The following is a 22082-nucleotide window of genomic DNA, read 5'->3' on the forward strand; positions in this document are numbered from 1 at the left end:
AAAAGAATGGTATTCATTCCTTTAGAATTGGGTAGCTCAACAATAAAGTCCATAGATATATGTTTCCAAGGTTGTTCCGGAATGGGAAGAGGCATGAGAAGACCAGAAGGTTTGTGATGAGCGGATTTTCTCTGGGCACAGACCGGACAAGCTTTGGTGAAATCAAAAATGTCCTTATTCATCTCAGGCCACCAAAATGTCCGTTTAATAAGATCCGCTGTTCTCTTGAAGCCTGGATGGCCGGCTGATCTGGAAGAATGTCCCCAAAGTAGAATTTTGTGGTGAAAACGTGGAGCTGCATATAAGCGTCCCTCAGGCACCTTAAGTCTCCTGGAAATGTGAACCTGGGCTTTGTTGATTTCATCCAAAATATCAAAATTGTTGGCAGAAATTATGCACTTGGCGGGGAGAATAGATTCAGCAGATTCATTGGAGTCGTTCTCCATGGCGAACTGGCAAGAGAGAGCGTCTGCTTTGATATTTTTGGTACCGGGAATATAAGAAATAGTATAATTGAAACGGGAGAAAAACAGAGACCAACGAGCCTGACGAGATCCTAAACGTCGAGCCCCCTCAATATACAGTAAATTTTTGAGTGCTGGCAACAGGTTCCTTAGTACCTTCGAGAAGATGCCTCCATTCCTGAAGAGCCAACTAAATGGCCAGTAGCTCACGATTCCCAACATCATAATTTCTCTCGGCTGACGAGAATTTCCGAGAAAAAAAAACGTAGGGATGGAGCTTCTCTTGGGGAGAGGATCTTTGAGAGAGTACTGCACCGGCTCCTACATCAGAGGCGTCAACTTCTAACGTGAAAGGAAGCGACGTATACGGATGTCGTAGGATGGGTGCAGAGACGAAGGCCTTTTTGAGAAACTCGAAGGCGTCAATGGCTTTGGAAGACCAAATCGTAGGGTCAGCACCCTTTTTAGTCAATGCGATGATGGGAAGCGCAATGGAAGAAAAATGATGAACTTCCGGTAATAATTGGCAAAGCCGAGAAAGCGCTGCACGGCCTTGAGAGAATTTGGCAGCGGCCAGTCGAGGACAGACCTCAATTTTTCTGGGTCCATAGAAAAACCGTGGTTAGAGATAATATAGCCAAGGAAGGCTGTGGACGTTTGGTGGAACAAACATTTCTCCTTCTTGGCGTATAGGCGATTAGCAAGAAGCCTAGAGAGTACCAGTTTGGTATGGCGAATGTGCTCTTCCAAAACTTTAGAGAAAATGAGGATGTCATCCAAATATACGATACCAAATGTTCCTAACACGTCCCGGAAGATATCGTTCATGAACTCTTGGAAAACGGCAGGAGCATTGCATAGCCCGAAGGGCATCACTAGATACTCATAATGTTCAGATCGCCTATTAAACGCGGTTTTCCATTCATCCCCTTCTCTAATACGGATGAGATTATAGGCCCCTCTTAAAATCGAGTTTGGAGAAGATAGAGGCTCCTTGAACACAGTCGAAAACTTCAAAAATTTGGGGAAGAGGATAACGTTTTTTTAGCGTAATTTTGTTGAATCCGCGAAAGTCGATACAGGGTCTTAGGGATCCATCCTTCTTCACGAACAAGAAGCCTGCCCCAGCGGGGGAAGTAGAGTTGCGGATGAATCCTTTCTCCAAATTTTCTTGGATGTAAGACGTCATAGTCTCAGTTTCAGGAACGGATAAAGGATATGACTTTGACTTCGGGAGGATGGTTCCTGGAATTAAATCAATAGGACAATCGTAGGGACGATGGGGAGGCAGTACCTCAGCTTGAACTTTATTAAAAACATCCAGGAACTCGTGATACACCTTCGGCAGGATAGATAGGTCGGAAGGAACGGAATCCAAACCAGCGAGCACAGCAGCAGGAGGAGTGGTAGACAGAGGCTCAGGCTAAGAAGACCATTGGATAGGTAAGATATCGGTCCAATCTATGCGCGGATTGTGGAGCTGCAGCCAAGGCAATCCTAGAATGACCTGAACGGTGGGAGAATGGAAGACATCAAAAACTATTACCTCGAGGCGCATGCGCGACGGCGAGAGACATGGTCGCATAGGATAGGAGCTCCGTGCCTCGCTTTACAGAAAACACGAGCTGAAACCTAACACAATCCCCAAAACTACTGCCATTTACCCCAAATAAAGCACACATCACCCCAAGATGTCCAGGAAAGGCCCCAAGATGTCAAAAAAGAAAGGGTTGCCGGAGTACTTCGGCCTCGCCAGGATGAGCGGAGCGGGAGCAGAAATTGCGCCTAATTCAAACGCTGGGTCTGAAACAGAGCCGGACTGCGAGGAAGATGAGCAGGACAACCCGGCGCTGCGACCAGCAAGCAAGGTGACTTTGACAAACTCTATTCCGATCTAAAGACATTATTCCAGGCGGAGATTAAAGATCTTAAGAAAGAGGTGACCGGACTGGGGGAGAGAACAAGTACATTAGAGAACAAAATGGACCACTCGATCAGAGCAATTAAAAAGCACAATCGGAAACTCCTGGCTCTCCAGGACCAGGTGAATGAATTACGGGAGTGCCAAGAGGACTCAGAGAATAGGGACAGGCGCAATAATCTCCGGATTAGAGGAGTCCCTGAAGCTATCCTGGACTGTGACGAGTATATAACAAAATGGCTGGAGACTCTATTACCGGACACCCCTAAAGACTACCTGGCGCTGGATCGGTGCCATCAGGCCCTGAGAGCTAAACCTCTCCAAAATGAGCAGTCCACGGATATTGTGCTCCGGATGCACCACTACAGAACAAAAGAAGCTGTCCTACATAAAACTAGACCCTTACCTGTCGTGGAATACGAGGGCACGAGGCTGTCAATCTTCCAGGACCTGTCCCCTGTAACACTGGCCCACCGCAGATCCCTGCTACCGATCACGAAAGCCCTAAGAGAGAAGGGGGTGAGATACCGGTGGACCTTCCCCTTCGGCCTTCTTGTGGCAAGGGGAGGCAAGGCGGTCACAATGAGGGAGCTGGAAGAGGGGGCAGCCTTCCTCCACAAGTTGGGCCTGGGTGATGCCCCTACGGTCTCTGATCCAACGAGCCCACTCCCAGAACCCATATGGGAGCAGAACACTAAGTCCCCCAGGGCGCAGAGAGGAAAAGAATGAAGGGAAGAGATCCACAAGTTAAAGTTGTGGCAGTAGTTGCATTTAAATAAGCTGCTGAAAAGTTGTCCCCAGGTCCCAGTGGCTCCACGCCACAGATAGGCCCCCCACCCCCCAAAGGGAGAGACGCGGGTACCTGAGATGGCGGGAACCCACGGTGAGGCGCAGGAGCCGGAAGAGAGTGAAGAGTGGGAAGCAGGAGCAAGCGCCCATACCTCCGCTCTGGTGAGACGCAAAATGGCGGCAGCCCAGAAGCGCGTCATAAGGTGGAACCGGAAGGAGCGACGCCATCTTGGAGGTGGCGCGTGGACGGACCCCGTCGTCGCAAGCAGATGACGTCAGCACCCAGGACAGCCAAGGCCGGAGGCCCCGAAAGGTGGCCAAGGAGCACCGGATCGGCAAGTCGGGCATGAAATGGACACCACACGAGGCAGAGGGTAGCGGCGGGAGTTTCAAAAATTAGGCAGTATAGACACCGGCGCAAGCACAATGGAGGACAAAGAAGCGGCGATAGCAAGAGGGGAGGGGAGGTGAATGCGGGCTATGTAGTAGGCCGAGGAGGGCAGAAAGGAGGTGTTACGGGGTAGTGTGTCAGCAGGAAGTAAGGCTACAAGGAGGGGGAGTAGGAAAGATAAGAGGACGGGGCAGGAGCACGAGAGGGTCACTAAAGAAGGAAGGAGACAGAAATGGGACAGAGATGGGGAGAGTAAGTGAGCTGAGATTGTAGAAGGGAATAGACAGAGGTTGTATAAGAATGGGAGAGAGCAGGATGTGAAGGTGTAGAGTGAGTAGAGAGTGGTGACTGGCAGAAGTGAGACTGGGGGAAGTGACAGGAGGGTGTGAGCTGAGAGCTAGGTCAGAAGTGGAGGGAGGAAGTTATAAGGTAGGGGAGAGAGAGCAAGTTGCAGAGTAGGGTAAGGTAGGTTATGAGTTAGAAAGGTAAGAGAGGTTTGCTTGAGAAAGGAGCGAGGGAGCAGGGACGGGCATCACTAGGAGAGGGTGGTTGGGCGGAGGAGCAGGAGGGCTAGCTACATAGGAATAGAGAGATGAGTTGTTGGTGAATAGACGGTGGGCATACAAGATGGAAGGACAGGCACAGAGCAGACGACAAGGGAGGAGGCAAATGGACAGGCGGCCGGGCATTCCTCTAGACAGAAGAAAGGGGAGGGCAATATGCCTAACCCGCCTACATTCATTCAAAAGCCATAGGGGTGAAGGTACGGGTGGAGTAAGTACAGCGCATAGCGAAAGGAGTGGGTGGAGGAACAAGGAGGGTAAAGCATCACTAAGGACAAGGTGAGGAGGAGGGCCAGAGCTATTAGACCAAGGCAAGGACTGGGATGTGGGGGCATCCACTAGTAGTTAGATAGGTTTCGTTAGTAAAGTTAAGAGAAGAGCGAGGCAGGAGTGACTGGAGGTGACCTGCTTCAAAGTCCGCATGGGCCACGCGCTAGGGAATGGGAGGGAGGTTCCCCAGGTCCCTAGTGAAGCCCTTTGGGTCAGGACTCTTGGATGGGGCGACACCCGCTCCAAGCCAACCCTGGACTGCTGGAGAGGAGTTCGGGAACTCAAAGGCGAAGACCTCGGCGTGAGGACAATCTCGTCAAGACGTCGAGAAATACTACGTTATAAAATGTGTTGTGTGTTGTTTATGTCTCCCCCGGTTTCCCCTTTTGTGTGCCCCCCCCCTTTGTTTCTTGAGGTGAGAGGGAGGCGAGCCGAGACACAAGGAGGAGTCGTGGCTCCAGAGGTGGACCCCACGCCCAAGGCAGAATCAGAGTACGGCCGGAACGTCAACCCATGTTCTTCAATGAGTAAGGAACTCCGGCTAATATCCCACACGTTAAGGGGTTTAACAGTCCGGCGAAGCATAGGGTGGCCTTCAGGGATTATAAACGTAAGGGGGCAGAAATCTTATTTTTACAAGAAACACATTTTTCCCAGGACAACTGCCCTAGATACCTCGATAAAGATTTTAGGGTGCACTTCATGTCCTCTGCAAGAGTTAAAAAACGAGGGGTGGCCATCTTAATACATAACCACATACCATTTGTACTCGACAGGACATTTAGTGACAGGGAGGGTAGGTTCCTAATCGTGCGGGGAGCAATACGAGGGTTTCCTATCACACTGGCAACGATCTACGCCCCTAACGATAAGGCCGCAGTCTTTTTTGACAAATTCTTCGGGAAACTTCGCAAAGTGGCAAAAGCGGACAATATCGTAGCAGGAGACCTGAATAGGGCACTGAACGAGGACCTAGATAGATGCTCGACCTCTAACGCAACACACAGACAAGACGTATTAACAATCAAAAAAGGACTAAAAGACTGCCAACTACTCGATATATAGAGGGAACAACATCAGGGAATGAGAGAATACACCTTCTTCTCCCACCCACATAACAGCTACAGTAGGATAGGTTACTTCCTTGTGTCCAATAGAATGGTCCCCGGGGTCTCTCGATCCGAGATCCATGATATTTCATGGTCTGACCACGCATCTATCGAGCTGCGATGCACACTTATACCACTAGAATACCCAGAGCGAACTGGAAGTTGAATGAGATCTTGCTGAAAATCCCAGCCCTAGAGCGGGAGGTAGGGGATAAACTCAAACAATATTTCGAGGCGAATGAGGGGAGTGTGACTTCACACTCCACTCTGTGGGAGGCCCATAAGGCTACCATCAGAGGGGTACTAATGAATTTGGCCGCCAAAAGGGAAAGAGAGAGTAAGATTCACGAGTTAGAAAAACAGCTAGCGGAGCTCTCCTCCCTACACAAAATAACTAAGAGTGACCACACACTGAAACAGGTATTAGACACCATAACTAAATTTAATCTCCTCCCTTCCGCCCAGGCTGAGAAGGAAATGGCCTGGTCTCACCAGAAATATTATGAAAAAGCAAACAAGCCTGACACACTACTTGCCAATAAGCTAAGAAACAAGCTTCCAAATTACCACATTCACGCAATTCGAAATAACAAGGGCGACCTGACCTCCATTCCTGGGAAAATTGTAGAAGAGTTTAAAAAGTACTACGAAAAGCTATATAATGGAGATAAGGTCACCCACAATGCTATAACAGGAGAGTCGTTAAAGACCTTCCTCAAAGAGGCGAACCTTCCGATTTTGGAAAGAGGTGAGAGGGAGGCGCTCCAATCGGACTTTACGATAGAGGAGTTGTCTGCGGTCATCAAAGCGCTAAAACCTGCCAAAGCACCATGGCCGGATGGCTTTTCAAATTTATACTACAAAAAGTATGTCAAAATACTAGCCCCCCACATGCTAAAACTATTCAACGAAATTCTAGCAGGGGCCTCATTCCCAGCACAAATGCTACAAGCCTCAATCTCTGTGATCCATAAACCGGGAAAGGACCCGGCAGACTGTAAGAGCTACCGGTCAATTTCACTGATTAACTCTGATATCAAAATTTACTCCAAACTTATAGCCAACAGGGTGGGTATTGTCCTTCCCAGGTTGATCCACACGGATCAGGTAGGGTTTATCAGAGGGAGGCAAGCGGCAGACAACACCAGGAGAATTATTGATTTGATTGACCTGGCCCAAAAGAAAAACATACACTCCTTGGTGTTAAGTCTGGACGCTGAGAAAGCCTTCGACAGGATAGACTGGCCCTACCTAACAGAAACATTGAGAGTGTTTGGCTTTGAGGGACGCCTCCTGCAAGCCATCCTTGCCTTATACGAAAGCCCTACAGCGAGAGTGAGACATCAGGGTTTCCCCTCAGACCAATTTGCAATCAGGAGCGGAACTAGGCAGGGGTGCCCGCTGTCGCCACTGCTGTTTGCCTTGTGCATAGAGCCCTTAGCGGCACACATTAGAAATAGCCCAGGAATCCCAGTTGGAGATCAGATGCACAAAGCCGCCCTATATGCCGATGATATTATTCTAACATTATCCAAACCTCTCACGTCTCTCCCAAACGTATTCAACATCCTGGGCAAATTTAACCAAATTTCGAGGTTTAAAATCAATCAGTCTAAATCCGAAGCCCTCAATATCAATTTACCAAAAGAAGTAGAAAAACTGATTGACCTCAATTTTAATTTTAAATGGCAAGCCTCTGCTATTAAATATTTAGGGGTATATCTCACAAGGGACTACAAAATATTATGTAAAGCAAACTTTCCCAGGGTAATTAAGACACTGGGGGAGGATCTCAGGACTTGGATGAAGGGGAGTATTTTGTGGATTGGGAGGATATATAGCGTGAAAATGAACCTCCTCCCAAAGATGTTATATCTTTTCCAGAGTCTCCCTATCCCTTTGGTACAAGTTGACATCCTCTCCTTACAGTCACAAATCATGAAATTTATCTGGAATAAGAAAAGCCCAAGAATTGCTAAGTGTATCTTAAAGCGACCCACAATAAGAGGAGGTTTAGCGGTGCCTTGCTTGCAGGCTTACTACAAAGCAGCCCAATAAGGGCAGATTCTCCAATGGCACACAGACCCAAGCTTACAGAGATGGGTAGAGTTGGAGAAGCAGTGTTGTGCACCGATCGAACTCCAAAACTTAATCTGGCTACCCAAAAAAGGGGTACGCAAGATACAAATGCCGCTGCAGACCATGGCCAACTCACTAAGAGTCTGGGAGGCCACTAAATTTAGCTGTACGTTGACTACTAGAAACTCACTCATGACACCAATTGCTGGCGACCCAGACTTCGCTCCAGGACTGAATGGCAAGAACCTCTTAAATTTGACTAGGAAGGGGATAACCCGCCTTAAAGATCTGGAGGGTACAACATCTATACAATCATTTGAGCAAATTAAAGCCTCTAAAGCTATCCCAAACAGTGAATTCTTTAGGTACCTTCAGATCAGAGATTTTTACAATAAAACACCAATCAGACCGGCACGAACTAATTTTGAGCAGCTGTGTTCCAGAGGTACGGACACAAGGGGACTTACATCTAGAATGTACAGGGAAGTGATCTGTCCAACGACGCCCAACGAAAACAGACTGTACTACATTAGGCACTGGGAAGCGGATTTAGGGGAGACGTTAGAGGACGAGGAATGGGACAGAATTATCCAAGCAGCAGCAAAAAGCTCAATCTGTACCACATTAAAGGAGAACGCATATAAAGTCCTTATGCGGTGGTATTACACCCCAACTCGTTTAGCTAAATTCGTTAGAGGATACTCCCCGCTCTGTCCTAAACAGTGCGGGGAGGTGTCAGATCTGCGACACATGCTGTGGTCTTGCGCAAGAGTGGCCCCTATGTGGGAAGAAATTAGAAACTGGATACAGCGGATTCTCGGTTTGGAGATCCCCCTGGACCCGTGGGTGTTCCTGTTGGGCAGACGGGTCCAGGGTCTGTCAAATGCAGCGCACAAATTAATCGCGCATTTTGCTACAGCCACGAGGTGCGAGATCGCAGCATTATGGAAGCAGCAAGATATCCCAATTATCCCTAAGATCAGAAACAGGATTTGGCACGTCTGCCGGATGGAACAATTAACAAGTTTGGTTAATGACTCCGGCACAAATTACCTAAAAGTCTGGGCACCTTGGCTGGCTCAGTTAGACATCCCAGGGGTGGATGCCGCCACGATTCTTCATTGATAAGATTAGATGCGTTCTCCTTTGAAGGTCAGAAATACGACACAGCGACAAACTGGTAGAGGACAGCCCCACAGGTAGAGGTTCGGAAAGCAGACACAAAGGCAGCCCTTGCCCCAGAGGGACATCCCATTTAGTATCCGCCAGGACTTGGAAAGCACAGCAGCGAATAAAGAAGCTCGCCGCCTCCGACCCCGGCGCCTTCTCTCTTCCTCCTCCCGCCCTCTCCCCCTCACCCCCCCCGGTTCCCTTGTCTGATCCGTCTTGTCATATGTTGGTTGTTGTTGGCGGTTGAAAAGCTTTCATGTTTTTTGTTTCTGTAATTGGAAGTGACACAATGGGCTGTGAAATAATGTCTGTACATGTAACTCCAATAAAAAATTTAAGTTGGAAAAAAAAAAAACTATTACCTCCTTATGGCCATCCGCCATGGTCAACGTAAGAGGAATGGACTCCCAGATAATGAAAGCTGGCTGAAGCGGACGTCCGTCGATAGCTTCAAGTCCAAGGGGCACTTTTCCTTTTACTTCTAATAGAAGATTAGGGCCCGTCAGCGTTACAGGAAGCAAGAGTTTCTTTGGGAGATCCTTAGGGAGAGAGGGGCAAGAAGAGATTGTACCCAGCAAAAGCCCCTCTACCTTTACTGGGTGTTCCCGTTGAGAAAAAGCGTAAATAAAAAACACAGTCTGAGGTTATTTTGAAACAGAATAACACGTGAATTTATTCAAGTCAAGTGCACAACGGAGACAGCTTCAAAACAAAAGCTCTCTAAACAATAAACATGGTATGCCATATTAGAAATCCTCCCCAGGGAGGTCAGTACGCCGCACAGCCGTGGAGCAAGAACTTCAGGAAAGGCTGATCAGTGATGCATGAAACTTTAATAAGACAAAGTGCAAACGGATACTCTTAACGCGTTTCGGCCCGTCAGGCCTTTGTCAAAAGAGTGATCCGTTTGTGAAAACATAATGCATATATAGCAGATGCAAGTTACAACACCTGTGGTCAAGCCCCAAACAAATGGGTAACAGGTGTACGTCATGACACTGCTAATACTAGCACACAAAATTTAAAAACAGTGCTGGAATTAAAAAATGACCAATCTACACGTTTGGCAGGAAAAACATATATAATGCAATGTATGTTAAACCAAAATCACTAATATGTTGGTCAAAAGAACTAAAAACATGTATATTAAAAGAAAAAAGCACAAATGTAAATAAAGTTTTGATGAAATTCAACAATAATTCTATGAAAACTCCCGGACTGATGATTTTTTGCAAGAGAAAATTGAGAGAGCTGTCAGTCACAAATAACTTGTTGATGTTGATATTTAAATAATAATTGTCTGAATAATGGAACAATAAAAGATAAGACAAGAGATGCAATAAAATGTAAAAAAAGGGGGTAGGTGGGAAACCAGATGGAAGGGGGGGGGGAAAAGGGAAGGGGGACAGGGAGGGGAGAGGGAGGAAGGACAAGGGGAGGGGGGGGGGAGGGGGAAAAGGAGGGGTGGGAAAGGGAAGGGAAAAGGAAGAGAAAAGAAAACATATTTTGAAACCAATAAATTGAAAAAAAAATATTGAAAAAAAAAAATATATATATACTATATGCATCAGTTAATCTCCAAGAAAATGTTTCAGTTCCCATTCAACATTTAGGCCGTGAGGCTGCAATGTATTCAGGGAAAATATCCATGACATCTCTTTTTTATTTAGTCGGTTCAATCTATCGCCTCCCCTAATACAAGAGGGGACGTGTTCAACCGCACAGAATGAGAAATTTTTAAGTCCACCAAGTGGACATTGTACAAAATGTTTTGATAGTGGATGTAATAAATCTTTCTTATTGATTAGTCTGATATGTTCTGAGATACGAATGTACAATGATCTGATGGTTCTTCCCACATATTTATATTGGCATCCGCATGTAATCACATAGACAACATGACTTGTTTGACAGTTAATAAAGGTGTTGATTCTATGTTTACCTTTTGGAAACAATGTGTGTACTCTCTTAGTTGGTGTAGCATATTTGCAACATTTGCAGAAGCTGCATCTGAAAAAACCTCTTGGTATGTTACTTATGCAAGATTGAGTTGGAGGTTTGTACATGCTTCTAGAAATGGATGAGGCTAATGTGTTGGCCCTTATGAAAGCAAATCTGGGACCATGTGTTGTATATGTATCCAAATCTTTGTCCAGTTTTAGTATGTTCCAGTGTTTGGACACTATCTGTCTAATTTGTGACGCCTGTTTGCTAAATTTTGTAATAAATAATGGCATATCTTGAAAATGTGTTTGTTTATTTCTGATTTTCTTTTTTAATAGATCCACACGGTCCACAGTTTTAGCATTAAGGAGGGCCACATCAACATCAGCTTTATTATATCCCCTGGACAAGAATTTGTCACTTAATGTTTTGGAATGTTTCAAAAAGGTTCTGGGTCTGAGCAAAGGCGTCTATAACGCAGAAATTGTCCCTTAGGGATCCCACGTATCAATGTCTTGGGGTGACTGCTTTTGGCATGTAGATATGAATTCCTGGCATGTGGTTTTGTGTATATATCAGTTTGTATACCAGTGATAGGGTCACCATGGATAGTCACATCAAGGTAATTGATATTAACAGTATCAGTTTCAAAAGTAAAGTGAAGATTTATATTGTTGGTATTAAGAGTTTCAATAAACAAAACTTCACTTTACTTTTGAAACTGATACTGTTAATATCAATTACCTTGATGTGACTATCCATGGTGACCCTATCACTGGTATACAAACTGATATATACACAAAACCACATGCCAGGAATTCATATCAGTTTGTATACCAGTGATAGGGTCACCATGGATAGTCACATCAAGGTAATTGATATTAACAGTATCAGTTTCAAAAGTAAAGTGAAGTTTTGTTTATTGAAACTCTTAATACCAACAATATAAATCTTCACTTTACTTTTGAAACTGATACTGTTAATATCAATTACCTTGATGTGACTATCCAGAAGCATGTACAAACCTCCAAATCAATCTCGCATAAGTAACATACCAAGAGGTTTTTTCAGATGCAGCTTCTGCAAATGTTGCAAATATGCTACACCAAGAGAGTACACACATTGTTTCCAAAAGGTAAACATAGAATCAACACCTTTATTAACTGTCAAACAAGTCACGTTGTCTATGTGATTACATGCGGATGCCAATATAAATATGTGGGAAGAACCATCAGATCATTGTACATTCGTATCTCAGAACATATCAGACTAATCAATAAGAAAGATTTATTACATCCACTATCAAAACATTTTGTACAATGTCCACTTGGTGGACTTAAAAAATTCTCATTCTGTGCGGTTGAACACGTCCCCTCTTGTATTAGGGGAGGCGATAGATTGAACCGACTAAATAAAAAAGAGATGTCATGGATATTTTCCCTGAATACATTGCAGCCTCACGGCCTAAATGTTGAATGGGAACTGAAACATTTTCTTGGAGATTAACTGATGCATATAGTATATATATATATTTTTTTCAATATATTTTTTCAATTTATTGGTTTCAATATATGTTTTCTTTTCTCTTCCTTTTCCCTTCCCTTTCCCACCCCTCCTTTTCCCCCTCCTCTTGTCCTTCCTCCCTCTCCCCCTTCCCTTCCCCCCCCCCCCTTCCATCTGGTTTCCCACCTACCCCCCTTTTTTTACATTTTATTGCATCTCTTGTCTTATCTTTTATTGTTCCATTATTCAGACAATTATTATTTAAATATCAACATCAACAAGTTATTTGTGACTGACAGCTCTCTCAATTTTCTCTTGCAAAAAATCATCAGTCCGGGAGTTTTCATAGAATTATTGTTGAATTTCATCAAAACTTTATTTACATTTGTGCTTTTTTCTTTTAATATACATGTTTTTGGTTCTTTTGACCAACATATTAGTGATTTTGGTTTAACATACATTGCATTATATATGTTTTTCCTGCCAAACGTGTAGATTGGTCATTTTTTAATTCCAGCACTGTTTTTAAATTTTGTGTGCTAGTATTAGCAGTGTCAGGACGTACACCTGTTACCCATTTGTTTGGGGCTTGACCACAGGTGTTGTAACTTGCATCTGCTATATATGCATTATGTTTTCACAAACGGATCACTCTTTTGACAAAGGCCTGATGGGCCGAAACGCGTCAAGAGTATCCGTTTGCACTTTGTCTTATTAAAGTTTCATGCATCACTGATCAGCCTTTCCTGAAGTTCTTGCTCTACGGCTGTGCGGCGTACTGACCTCCCTGGGGAGGATTTCTAGTGTTCCGGTGCCTGCTGCCTGCTGCCTGCACACTGGGCTGTGTCTGGTGTATCTGTGTCTCCCTGCTATACCCGGATGTACCGGCACTGCCGCCGGTCAGGTGACCACCCACCGCGATCGAGCGGATGCAGGGTTGGCGGCAGAAGAGAGTGCTGGCGACATGAGAGGATCATTTCATCAAGAGATATCGCAGACAGAGGGACATGCAGCATTTTCATGCAGGAGGATAGACCAGCCACTTCATCACATCCCCCAGCTGTAAGTTATCTCTCTTTAAGTTTTTCTCCAACTTCATTGTGCTTACGGCTAGCCAGTTGCAGAGAATTACATGTGCAAAGAATACACTGGGGGATAGTGGCATTTATCACCCAGACTTATTGTTATCCTAAACACCAGTTCACAGCTGTAGCCACATTTTCTGAGTGCCTGGTGGGTTAACTTGCTGTTTACCCGTTTCACATCCATGGTATGCCATATATTTATACCCTAAATCCTAAAGCTCCACCCCTTTATGGGGGGGCTTGCACGTCACTAAACATTATTTCATTTTGTAATACATAACAATACAAAAGCTGATGTCATTTTGTAATACATAATAATATTGTATAACTGCCTGTCAGCTAGAAACCATTCTGGGGTTAAATGGGATGTGCCTATCCTACCACCTGGCATTTGTGTGAGAACTAGTTTCACTGCGAGAATCTAAGTTTATCTCATGGGTTCTCATAACCTTTAGCCTGTTTACACTTTCAATTTGAAGCTGATTGGATGAGGAAGGGTCAATAAATTCAGCTAAGAGCGATAACATTCCATTTTCTGCTTCACACATTTGTTTATACAGAAATGTAACACAGAAATTAAGACTCACAGAGACAAGACAAGATGGCGGATTGAAATATTCACACAAAATGGCTTCATCCTAAATGCTGTTATGTTGTTATGCCTGACCCCCTAATATCTCATCTTTGTCACCGTTTCCCGGCTTCAGGGGACAGTTCTGGAGCCGATGTTCTGGGGACCACAATAGAAACAGAGACCCTTCTGATGACGTCTCATTCTCTCCGCAGCCTGTAGTTGTTGGCTACCGATTTGCATCGGTTCAGGAGCGTTCAAAGCCAGGAAGGGCGAAGCAGGAGACCTGTGAGAGACAGAGGAAGGAGGAAGAGAACGGGAACAGTGTCGCTCATGACATCGTTCTTGGGTACGTTGATCCATACGTATGCTGAGAGTAATCAGTTGTTCCAGAGAGGAAGGCCGGGCGTGAGTTGCGAGATCATCTTTCAACGTATCAGACAGACCGTGCCAGTATGCTGTGGCTAGTGCCTCGTCATTCCATTGAGTCTCCGCGGCGAGAGTGCGGAACTCTATAGCATATCTAGCAGCCGATCTTCGTGCCTGTGAGATGTGAAATAAAGAAAAGGCGGCCGTCTCCCGGCGTGCGGGAGTGTCAAACACTTGTTGGAATGCATGCCTAAATTTAGGGTAATCTTGGGTCAACTCAGGTTTGTGCTCCCAAAGGGGAGAAGCCCAAGCGAGGGCTTTGCCGGTTAGTAAAGCGTAAATGTAGGCCACCTTGGTACGGCCGGTAGGAAAGAGAGAGGGAGACATTTCAAATTGCACCTCGCATTGGTTTAGGAATACACGGCAAGCAAGAGGGTCCCCATCATACCGGTTGGGAGGTGGTATACGTGGTCCTAAGTTACCGTAGGACACTGAGACAGGAGGTGACGGAGCCACTGGGGTTTCCTGGAGAGAGAGGTTAGCAAGCTGTTGCGAAACAGTGGTTAACTGGCTACTGACAATTTGTAAATGTTCCAAGGAAACGCCTTGGCCCACCTCAGGGTGGTCTGCATTTATTGGGCTCTGCATAATGTAACGCCTGTATGCCCGCAGACCTGGCCAGTCCCCAGTACTGAGGTGGGTAAGGTTATAACACGCACCCACAGCAGTGAAAGCGTGCCCGGAGTGTGGTAGTGCGTTGCCGGGCCTGTTGAGAAAATGTTAACAGATACTTGCAATGTCCAGGATCTCAGAGTTTGGATTGTAATGTCCGTGTGCCAGAGTTCAGGGGTAGCAGAGAGCAGCGTAATCAAGTCCATAAGCCAGTGTTCGAGGATAGGAGAAGGCAGCGTAAACGTATCCGAATGCAGGGTCCAAGGGCAGGAGAAAGCAGGGTAATCCAATTTAAAGCAGAGTTCAAGCCAGGGAGATCCAAAGGTAAACAGGGACAGGAACCAGCGCTGAAAGAGACAGGACAGCCAAGCATAGAGACTGCACACACAGGGGTCACAAGAAGCTATGTAGAGCAATGAGCTAGAGGACAGACAGGGATTATAAAGGAGGGAGAACCACTGGGAGAGAGAGGAGGAGCAGAGGGCAGAGTGAGGGGTTGTAGAGATAGGTCAGAAGGAGTGAGGGAAGAGACAGGTAAATCAGACAGGGAAAGGGTTTGCACACTATGAGGGGCGGAACCAGGGCTCAGGGAAGACTTACAAGTGGAGCGTGTGCGTGCGTCTTCTGTAAGGGCTGGATGCGCGCGCACTGTGTGTGCCAGGGAGAGTGAGGAGCATCACGCCGCGGGGGCGCTTGCCACGGACGGCGAGGGGGCAGGAGGAGCAGCTGAAGGAGGTAACGTAACGGGAGAGGGAAAAGAGAGGCGCCGCGAGCAATAAGTGCCGCGGGGAGGATCGGGTGTTTGAGGATAAGCGCGCACCTTGCGGGGAACGCGCGTGACAGCTGGACGTGCGTCCGGACAGGGCGCAGAGGAACGGGTGCAGGAGGAGGAAGGTAGAGATGAACGAGGAGGCTGAGGAGAAAGGTCAGAGGCAGGGAGAACAGGGGTGACGGGGACACATTGGGAAGCAGGAATCCCCTGAACCGTCACAGGGTACCTTCAGCCTGATGTTCCTGGATGACAACCAGACCTTGTTGTCAGGTTTAAGGTCCAGAGCAGATCTGCGATGGCGATCTGCCTGATTCTTTTACCCATTGACAGCTTGCCTGATGTTGACCTGTATCTTTCTCCACAGGTCCGGTAAGGTTTTAATCCTGTCATACACCGCTGAGACCCCTGAGGAAGGTAAAACAAGAGGAAGAGTGGAAGGGTTGAAACCGTAATTCAGCAAAAACGGTGACTCCAGGGTAGAGCTGCTTCGTGCGTTATTGTGGGCGAATTCTGCCCAGGGTTAGAGTTCCGCCCAGTCATCTTGGAATCCGACGTAAAGCAACATAGATACTGTTCCAGGGACTGGTTGGTCCTCTCTGTTTGACCATTGGTCTGTGGGTGGTATACCGACGAGAAATGGAGGGCGATACCTAGCTGAAGACAAAACAAGCGCCAGAAACGAGAAATGAATTGCGATCCTCTATCTGAAACTATTTTCAAGGGTACGCCATGTAACCGAAAGATCTCCCTGATAAAGATATCAGCTAATCTGGGAGAGTTGGGCAGACTCTTGAGTGGTATGAAATGGGACTGCTTGGAAAAACTGTCTACTACTACTACAAGAATCGTGTCCATACCTTTGGAACTAGGCAAGTCTACAATGAAATCCATCGACAAATGTGTCCATGGCCGATCCAGAACAGGTAGAGGTTGAAGGAGACCTGCAGGAGGTATCCTGGGAGTTTTAGTCCTGCCACACATAGGGCACGCAGCTACAATTTTTTTATGTCCTTTTGCATTCCTGGCCACCAAAAGGTGCGAGAGATGAGATCCAAGGTCCTTTTGGTGTCGGGATGGCCTGCAGATTTGGACGAATGACTCAATTCGAGAACCTTCTTACGGTGTGGTGGTGAAGTGACGGTCCTGTGGAGGCGAGATGCTAGGACGGATGTGGCCTTGTTGGCTAACAATTTCCTTGAGTGCTCCAATTGATGTGGCCGAGAGAATACATTTGGGCGGTAAAATGGGTTTTTGCTGATCTTCAGTCTTGTCATCCAGGGAGAATTGTTGAGAAAGAGCGTCAGCTTTAATATTCTTGGATTCGGGAAGGTAGGAAATTATGAAATTAAACCTAGAGAAAAACAGTGACCCTCTGGCTTGGCGGGCTCCCAGGCGACGTGCGCCTTCAATGTAAAGCAAGTTCTTATGATCCGTGAGGGTGGTTATCGGATCTTCAGTGCCCTCAAGCAGATGTCTCCATTCTTCGAGAGCTAGCTTCATGGCCAGGAGTTCCCAGTTCCAGACGTCGTAGTTGCATTGGGCCGGAGAATTTTTTTTCGAAAAAAAAAATGCACAAGGATGTAACCTGGACAGGGAATTCTTCCTTTGGGACAGAACGGCACCTACGGCCACATCTGAGGCGTCAACCTCAAGGGTAAAAGGAAGCTTGGGATCAGGGTGAATGAGAATGGGGGTGGATACAAAAGCTTTTTTGAGATGGGCGAAAGACTGGAGAGCAGCAGCAGACCAAGAAGCAAGGTCCACTCCCTTCTTGGTTAATTCCATAAGTGGGGCCACTAGAGAAGAACATTTTTGGATAAACCTACGGTAATAGTTTGAAAAACCAAGGAAGCGTTGTATAGCCTTCAGGGTGGTAGGTTGCGGCCAATCTAGGACGGCTTTGACCTTGGCAGGATCCATGATGAGACCGGAATCAGAAATGATGTAGCCTAGAAACATGGTGGATGTTTGATGAAAATGACATTTCTCCAGTTTAGCAAAAAGTTTGTTCTGACATAAGCGAAGGAGCACCTGTTTCACATGAGAGATGTGTTCCTGTCTGGATTTGGAAAAAATTTAAATGTTATCAAGATAAACGATTACAAAAGAGTTGAGGAGATCTCTGAAAATGTAATTTACGAAATCCTGAAACACGGCTGGGGTAGTGCACAGACCAAAGGGCATGACCAAGTACTCATAATGTCCATCTCTCGTGTTGAAAGCCGTCTTCCATTCAACACCCTGACGGATCCTGACCAGATTATAGGCACCACGTAAGTCCAACTTCGAAAAGATACTAGCTCCTTGAAATCAATCAAACAGTTCATTGATAAGGGGCAATGGGTAGCATTTTTTTACAGCAACCTTGGTAAGGGACCGGTAGACTATGCAAGGGTGTAAGGATTCATCCTTCTTCACAAAGAAAAACCCTGCGCCCGCAGGAGAAGTGGATTTCCTGATAAACCCCTTCTGTACGTTCTCCGCAATGTACTCTTTCATTGCCTTGGTCTCCGGCATAGACAACGGATAAGAAGTGCCTCTGGAGGGTGTAGTGCCTGGAAGCAGATCGATGGGACAATCGAACGGGCGGTGGGGGGGGGAGAACCTCAGATCGGACCTTATCGAAGACGTCCTGAAACTCAGCGTACTCGTCTGGCAATTGTACCTTCTCCTGTTCCTCGGACACGTTGGTACCCCCGATACTACTTGCCTCCAGAATGCACTTCTTGTGGCAAAATGTACCCCATTGGATGGGTTCCTTGTTGAGCCAATCAACCCAAGGGTTGTGAATCTATAGCCAGGGTAGCCCGAGGATCACGTTGATGGAAGGAGTATGAATGACATTGAATTGGATCTTTTACATGTGTGTGTCTTGCACCTTGAGTTGGAGCACCTCTGCCTCCAAGGAGATAAAGGAGCACCTCTGCCTCCAAGGAGGTCTTCCGTCTGTGGCTTCAAGAGCGATGGGCTTCTTTCTGTGCCTGGTAGGAATCAGATGGTGTTCTGCGAAGGCTTGATCTTTGAAGTTTCCTCTGGCACCTGAATCGATGAAAGCACGTGTGGATACTTGAAATCCCTCTCCAAAGAGTGTAATGGGGACAAGAATGCGAGACGGGTTATCAGTAGAAATAGGGGAGAAAAAAGCGTTCCAAATGAGACTCCCCCAGGACTCATGGGAACTTTGCGTTTCCCAACTTTTGGGGACAAAAATAGGCAAAGTATCCAGAAACACCGCAATAAAGACATAGGCCAGCGTTTTTGCGGCGTAATTTCTCAGATTTGGAAAGACTGGTACCTCCTAATTGCATAGGTTGGGACGTATCCGGGGTAGAAACCTCAGTGGAGCTCACCTGACCCGGATTGATCCGTGCTGGGATGGTACGATGGTGAACCTTCTCTGAACGTCTCTCCAGGAGGCGATGATCAACCTTGATACAAACAGCAATGAGTTCCTCCAAAATCGATGGGACGATCGTAGGCTGCCAATTCATCCTTCAAGGTTTCAGATAAACCTTGCCCAAAGGCTGCGGCCAGGGCTACGTAATTCCAGTCGGTCTCGGCAGCTATAGTTCTGAACTCAAGAGCGTATTTGGCGACTGAACGACTGCGTTGGGAAACATGAAAAAGTGTAGAGGAAGCACATACCTTACGATCGGGTGTATCAAACACTTTCTGGAATTCCCGAGCAAAGGCTCCCATATTCTGTGTGAGGTCGGTTCTTCGCTCCCAGATGGGAGATACCCAGGCAAGAAAATCACCTACAATGAGAGAAAAAATACACACTACCTTTTTGCGGGGTGCCGTAAAGCGTGAAGGATTCATTTCAAATTGTATAAAGCATTGATTCAAAAAACCCCGACATTCATGAGGGTCGCCCCCATAACGGTTGGGAGTAGGTAAGCGAGGTTTTTGAGAAAAAGGCAAAGCGGGAGTAGTGGGAATCTCAGGAACAGCAGGTACAAGAGGGGAATGCAGTTCCTGTAAAGCACGAAAAAGGGTGCGAAAGTCCTCCTGAAAGGAGAGCATGGTTTGCACGCTACCCACAATCTTTTCCTCTAAGGTGGTTAGGTAGCTTGCGTGTGTGCGCAGGACTCTTCCTACCTCAGCGGGTCGAAGTTTGTGTGGCTGAGCATACTGTAACGCGTAGTTCACCAAACGAAGCGCGACAACAGTGCTGAGTTAGGGGATTGGATAACGTCGACCCACAGCCACGGGGGCGCGCCTAGGATGTAGAGTAGTCATTCAAGCCATGTCAGTATTACAGATAGTAGAATGGTTAAGGTACTTGCCAGGTTCAGGAGCGGAGAGTTGCGGATCGTCAGTGTGCGTAGCCAGGTTCAGGATTGGAGAGTATCGGATAGTCGGGGTACGTAGCCAGGTTCTGGATAGGAGAATATCGGATCGTTGGAGTACTTAGCCAAGGTCAGGACTGGAGCCAGGAGAATGGTCATACAAGCCGGATCAGGAGTGGAGAGAAGCGGAGTCCAAGGTGCTAGCAGGGTTCAGGCAACAAGAGGTTAATAGGCAGATAAGGCAAGGTCTCAGGAACAAGGATGTGGCAAGGCAGGGCGTCACAATGACTATGCTCAGCAAGGAATGATAGCAGACTGAAGGTATAAATAGGAGCCTCCAATTGCCAGCCAGGGCGGAACCAGGAAGTAAGAACCGATAGGCTGCTGGTGCACAAAAGTGTGCCCTATGATGCAGCCTAATCGGGGATGAAGGTGGCACTGCTCGCACGCATCACGGAGGCCAGGAGGCGGGGCTTGGAGCGCGCATCACTCCCACGCCGATTCTTGGGACAAGAGGGCGCGGGACCAGTCGTGCGCCAACCTGCGCGCGTCACGGCGGTCAGGGGGCAGAGCCGAGAACGTGCGTCATTCCCACGGCGGTCCTGACTTTCCCCAGAGCGGGGGCAGGGCTTGACTCGCGCATCGCAGGGAGGTTGTCCGAACACACCCGTCATGCGACAGAGATGGGAGTGGGATCCAAATCCGCGGGCAGATCAGGACACACAAGGTCCACACGCGCGTACTGGGACCACGAAACCGCACATCCTGGGTATCCGTCACGGAAGGCTTGTTGAGGTGAGGAGACGGTCTGCGAATGGTGAATCCTCACAAGTTCATTGAGGATTGTGGGCATTTGTTTATGTACAGCTCTCTTAAGGTCCAGCCACAGCATTTCAATTGGGTTGAGGTCTGGACTTTGACTTGGCCAGTGCAACACCTTGATTCTTTTCTTTTTCAGCCATACTGTTGTAGATTTGCTTGTGTGCTTGGGATCGTTGTCCTGTTGCATGACCCAATTTCGGCCGAGCTTTAGCTGTCGGACAGATGGCCTCACATTTGACTCTAGAATACTTTGGTATACAGAGGAGTTCATGGTCGACTCAATGACTGCAAGGTTCCCAGGTCCTGTGAACGCAAAACAAGCCGAAATCATCACCTTTCCACCACCGTGCTTGACAGTTGGTATGAGGTGTTTGTGCTGATATGCTGTGTTTGGTTTTTACCAAACGTGGCTCTGTGCATTATGGCCAAACATCTCCACTTTGGTCTCGCCTGTCCAAAGGACATTGTTCCAGAAGTCTTGTGGTTTGTTCAGAAGCAACTTTGCAAACCTAAGTCGTGCTGCCATGTTCTTTTTAGAGAGAAGAGGCTTTCTCCTGGCAACCCTTCCAAACAAACTATACTTGTTCAGTCTTTTTCTAATTGTACTGTCATGAACTTTAACATTTAACATGCTAACTGAGGCCTGTAGAGTCTGAGATGTAACTCTTGGGTTTTTTGCAATTTCACTGAGCATTACAAGGTCTGACCTTGGGGTGGATTTGTTGGGAGGTCCACTCCTGGGAAGATTGGCAACTGTCTTGAATGTTTTTCACTTTTGAATAATCTTTCTCACTGTAGAATGATGGACTTTAAATTGTTTTGAAATGGCCTTTATAACCCATCCCAGATTGATGGGCAGCAACAATTGCTTATGTCTTTCCTCCTTGGCGTGTTAACACACACCTGAATGCTCCAGACCAGCAAACTGCTAAAACTTCAGCTTTTATAGAGGTGGTCACACTTGCTGATGATCAATTAATCAAGGGCATTTGATTAGCAGCACCTGTCTGCTACTTAGCATCTTCATTCCTATGGAAGCAGTAAGGGTGTACTTAGTTTTTCACACACAGCTTCCCATTTTGGCTTTATTTTTGTTAAATAAATCATGACACAGTGTAATATGTCATGTGTTATTCATCTGAGGTTGTATTTACCTAATTTTAAGACCTGCTAAGGAACAGATGATTGTTATTATGTCCTGATATGCAAAACCATAGAATTCAAAGAGGGTGTACTTTCTTTTTCACACAACTGTATATATCACACACACACGCAAAAAAGGAAAATAAATTTTTT

Source organism: Ascaphus truei, chromosome 2 (assembly GCF_040206685.1).
Source record: "Ascaphus truei isolate aAscTru1 chromosome 2, aAscTru1.hap1, whole genome shotgun sequence".
Lineage (NCBI taxonomy): Eukaryota > Metazoa > Chordata > Amphibia > Anura > Ascaphidae > Ascaphus > Ascaphus truei.